Genomic DNA, 4,766 nt, shown 5'->3' on the forward strand with positions numbered 1-4,766 from the left:
TAGCTCATTTTCTTTAATCAGAGCATATAATTATAGGAAAACCCATTGCCCAGTGTGGACGTGGACTGAATTTGTTGGCTACCATTGTAACATTGTAAATTGTTAATATTTGTTGTGGCAATTTGTGCCAAGTTGGCTGCAGACCTCTTGGATCGGTGAGGTTAATATCCTGAGGATAAATGAGTGTTGTCAAATATCTTCCTATACCATCGAATCATGTCAGGTAATATCACAGAGGAGCGATGTGAATGTTTTTGTGTGGCTTAGTGGAATGTTGTTCGATTATGGAGACAGTGTTTGTAATTGTAATTTAATAAAATAATTCATACCTAATGTATTTTGCATTCACACTGTCAGCCCTGCTTAATGGGCTTCCCCATTAGTCAAGTTAACATTGTGGTGTTAAAAACCATCAGGGCATTAATTAATCTCTTTGTCTTATCTGCTTTGTGTCTACAAAGTGTGTTAAACTTTTAGTTGCTATACACACTTTGTAATATTAGAAACTTTGATCAAAGTTGAAACACTAACTTTTCTCATGTTGTTGGTGATGGTTAACTAAAATAATCTACAATAAAGATGGCAGAAAACTCAATATATATATATACATATATAAAACAAGTAAGAAAAATGAAGCTTAAAAACAGATTCAGTGAACAAACAGTATAAAGATCAACAGAAATGAAAAGGGATCAGGTGAAAGGCATGCTTATAAAGCAAGGTCGTGCAGTACCTTGACCAACCAGTGCGAGGAGTCACTGCAGCTAAGGATATGAACCAGTACCAGGAGCATGGAAAGTTTGTTGAAACACACAACCAATCTGAATGTAACAGGAATTGTATCCTGGTCCTCTGTGGTGCTGAATGGGAACCTTAACCCTGCACCACCTGTGCACCCAAAGGAAGGTATTTAAAGGGGATTTTAAAGTAAAAACTTCTTTGGATTTAAGATCTCAGATTTAGCTTTAAGATATGCAGACTGTTCCAAAGATTAGAGGCTCTAACTCTTAATGCCATATAACACCCTTGATGAAAGGAAAAATTACATCCCACATGTTAGGGTACTAAATTAAAGTTACTTAATTACTTAATAAACTTTTTGTTGGTTGAAGGGTCTGAATAGAAACTGTTTACTTTACCAGAACCGAAGATAATGTGAGTATTCTTACAACTTACAGTCTGTCATAACCCGTACTTTGTGAAATGGGTGATTGGGTAACATACAGATGCAATGATGGGTTTGTATCTTACCTAACTTTGTGTGAAAATATTTCATTTCATTTTATTTTCCCCAATAAGGATACAAATTCAAACAATTGTTATTTAAGTAATTATAACATTATAGCATTATTTGGCATACTGTTGCAACTGACAATTCGTCTTTAGTCCCACCTACACAGTAAGTAAACATTATTTTTACTCAGAATACAGTACAATACAATATAATGTACATGCATACACACTGGTAGAGTTCCTCGAGTATGTTGTGAAGAATCCACTTCCTTCAAGCAATGTCACACACAGAGTTTCCATGACTCTCCACAATCGACCTCAGATCTCCTGGCATAAAAGACCTTGTCAGTCACATATGAGCGCCACGAGGGTGAAAGTAAATAAACAATCGTTTTGTTTGATTGTTTGTTTTTATATTTATGTGGACAGGAGACCGGATTTATTAAAAGGCATCTCCCAGAGTGATCCTTAGAGACCAAGTCATGGTGTTTAAACTCTTTTTCACCTTTCTTCTTTTCAAAGGACTCTGCATTTTTGTCACATTTCTGAGCATCTCCTAGCACTCTTTTCACATTCGCTCTGGTGCACAGAAAAGAAAAAATACACATTATTCTTAGACAAAAAAGATTATTCTTGAGTTGTTTAAAAATCAGTTTTTCTCCTGTCCTCTACAGAAAAAAAGTCTATTCACTTCAGCACACATTGAGAATAATGCAGAGAAACACCCCAGAGAGGTCACTGGTCTATTGTAGGTCAAGAGAAATTCAGTTTTTATAAATGCAAATCCAACATCTGTCACCCCGGGGACGTTTGAAAGTGGAAAACTTCATTTAGTTTGCCATTCTGCAAATGTATTTCTGGAAAACCTTCAGTTTAAAGTGCTTCTGAATCAATGATGGCAATAGATATGAGATAAATGTTACATGGCGAAAGACCAGACACTAAATCAGTATCTATTGACCACAGACTATCGCTGCATGTTCTGTTATGTATTTGTACGACTTGTAGGCCTAGTAATCAGTATCTGCTTTTCATAGTAATAAAACCTGCTCTATTCTGACAGAACAGCTAGAACTATGCAGAGCTAGAGAAGTGGCACTTCAACATGTGGAGTATTGTACTCCTCTTATCATGAGGACCTCATTTAAAAAAAAAACCCTCTTGTGCTGCATTTCACAATGAGATTGTTTTACATGTGTTATAGAGATGAGAGTGTGTGTTTATGTGTGTGTTCCAGCAATAAGATTTAAACTTCATTGAACTGCTGGCTGCAGTACATCCATTACCGTAATAATAATGCATCATCCTTATTCTTAACACCATCATAAAATCAGTTTTCATATTCTCTCTAACTATGTGACCCCTGCGTATACCACGGTATCCATTTAAGTCCTACATGAGGGTCATTTTTAAAAACTCCCCTTGTGGGATCAATAAAGTTTATTTAAGATTTTATTGGGGGCAAACCTGTCGGATTTTCTCATCATCTTAAAACAAAGACACTTTCATTAATAACTGCTCCTGTTCCAGAGATAAAGGACAGGGTTTGAAGCACTTTCCCTGCTGAAATACAGATTTAAGTTCAGTTTCTGTGCTGCCTTTAAAGATAAATTACTCATTTAAAGAGGTTGTTAGTTAAAAAAGTTAAAAAAGTGAACATAATAAGTTAAAACGGAAAAAAAAAACATTTGATTTATTTGCATTGGTTTACATTGTCTGTTTCCCTCTACTGGTCAGGGCTAATTCTGCAGTCAAGCACATTCTTCAGTTGAGGTAAAACGTGCTCTGCTAACTAGCATGCAGCAGCTAGCTCTGTTCACTGACTGACTATGTATACACAATAATACATATACTATGTATTATTTTTTGTTGTTTTTTCTCTGTAATATTTCAGTTTTACAAACAAAAGCAAAATCCCAAATTGGAAACAAGACTTCAGTACAATACAAGAAAAGTCAAGCCTTGTGTGTTTATTTGAGTGTTAACTGGCTGTCTCGCTTTGCACAAGAGTACGAGCTGCAAGGGCAGTACAGTTTCATTACTCTAGAAATGTATTTAATTGATTCATTTGGAGCTTAAAGGCTCAGGGATTTTTATGGCATCTACCGTTGAAGTTGCAGATTGCAACCAACTAAATATTGCTTGCCTTCCAAGAATGTAGGAGAAACCAAAAGCCCCCATCTAGAGCCGGTGTTTGGTTTGTCCATTCTGGGCTACTGTAGAAACATGACGGTTCAAAATGGTGGACTCCATAGATAAAAATGGCTAATTTTAATGTAACAAAAACACAATGATTCTGTGATTGGAGCCAGGAGACACTTAGTTTAACTTAGCATAAAGACTGACTAGAAGTAGGGGGAAACAGCTAATCTGACTGAAGCCCCCTAATTAACACATTATATCTAATTCTATAATACGTTGAACTAAATGTCAACAAAAATTTAACAAAACTTTCATCAGTCTTGTCATCACTGTGACATTACTACGCAACCAGTGGAGAATCCAGGAAGGCACTACTTATGGCTAAGAACAGTTCTGTTCGAGTCTACACTTAAGATTTTGTAAACAAATAGGATCTGTATGTTACTTTGCAAGATTTAGAGGTGCTGATATCCTTTGGATAGAGTCTTTATGCTAAGCCAAGCTAATAGTCTCCTGGCTCCAGCTTCATATTTAACATTTAGATAAGAGAGTGGTATTACATTTTCTCATCTAACTCTAGGCAAGTAAGTATATTTTTTAAATTGGCAAACTATTCCTTAAGTTACTTAAATAAAAACTCCACATATACTAGCACATAATCTACACTGCAAACTTGCACGTGCAACAGATTACAAAAAAAGTAATAACATTGTAAGCATGCAAACATTAAAAAAGATGAAATGTGTGAGGTGTGTTTCTCAGAGAAACAGCGTTTGTATACGCAGAACACATTTCCCTCCCTTGTCCTCTAAGGATGGGGTCTGTTACTGTCAGTGCTCCAGCGGTCGAAGCAGCGAAACGAGCCCCACACCTGCTCCCCTCTTGTTACAGTGACTACTCTAATAGAAAACGTGCTCTGTGTTCAGAACTTGTTCGTCTCATCGGTAAGACCTCAGCGTGAGCCCTCGGTGAGAGCCATCAATGATTTAGATCAACAGCACTCTCCTCGCACCTTAACAGGATCCGCAGGTGAGCTGGCACTACCATTCATCACTGAAACATTATCAATTCTCCTCCAGTTTCCTACAGTGGCACTACAAGCCAACGGTCCTTCACGCTCTCCCCCTTTCTCTGTTTCCCTAACAATGTGTAACATCTTTTTATCAATCATACTCACTGTCTGGTAAACCATTGTGCTGAGGGAAGTGTAATTAATGAGCTGTAATTAAAAGGATTTTTCTCTTGATAACAAGCTTTTCGGTTCGATTCATTTTTAGACGCCTCACAATACCGGGCACTATGGGGAATTTGCTTTTTTTTTTTACTTCAACTGTATATGTAGAGTCAGGAAACATTAGGAGATAAAGAGCAAAATGATATCTGACGAAGGT

Source organism: Morone saxatilis, unplaced genomic scaffold, assembly GCF_004916995.1.
Source record: "Morone saxatilis isolate NCDOM2014 unplaced genomic scaffold, NCSU_SB_2.0 Contig21, whole genome shotgun sequence".
NCBI classification, from domain to species: Eukaryota; Metazoa; Chordata; class Actinopteri; family Moronidae; genus Morone; species Morone saxatilis.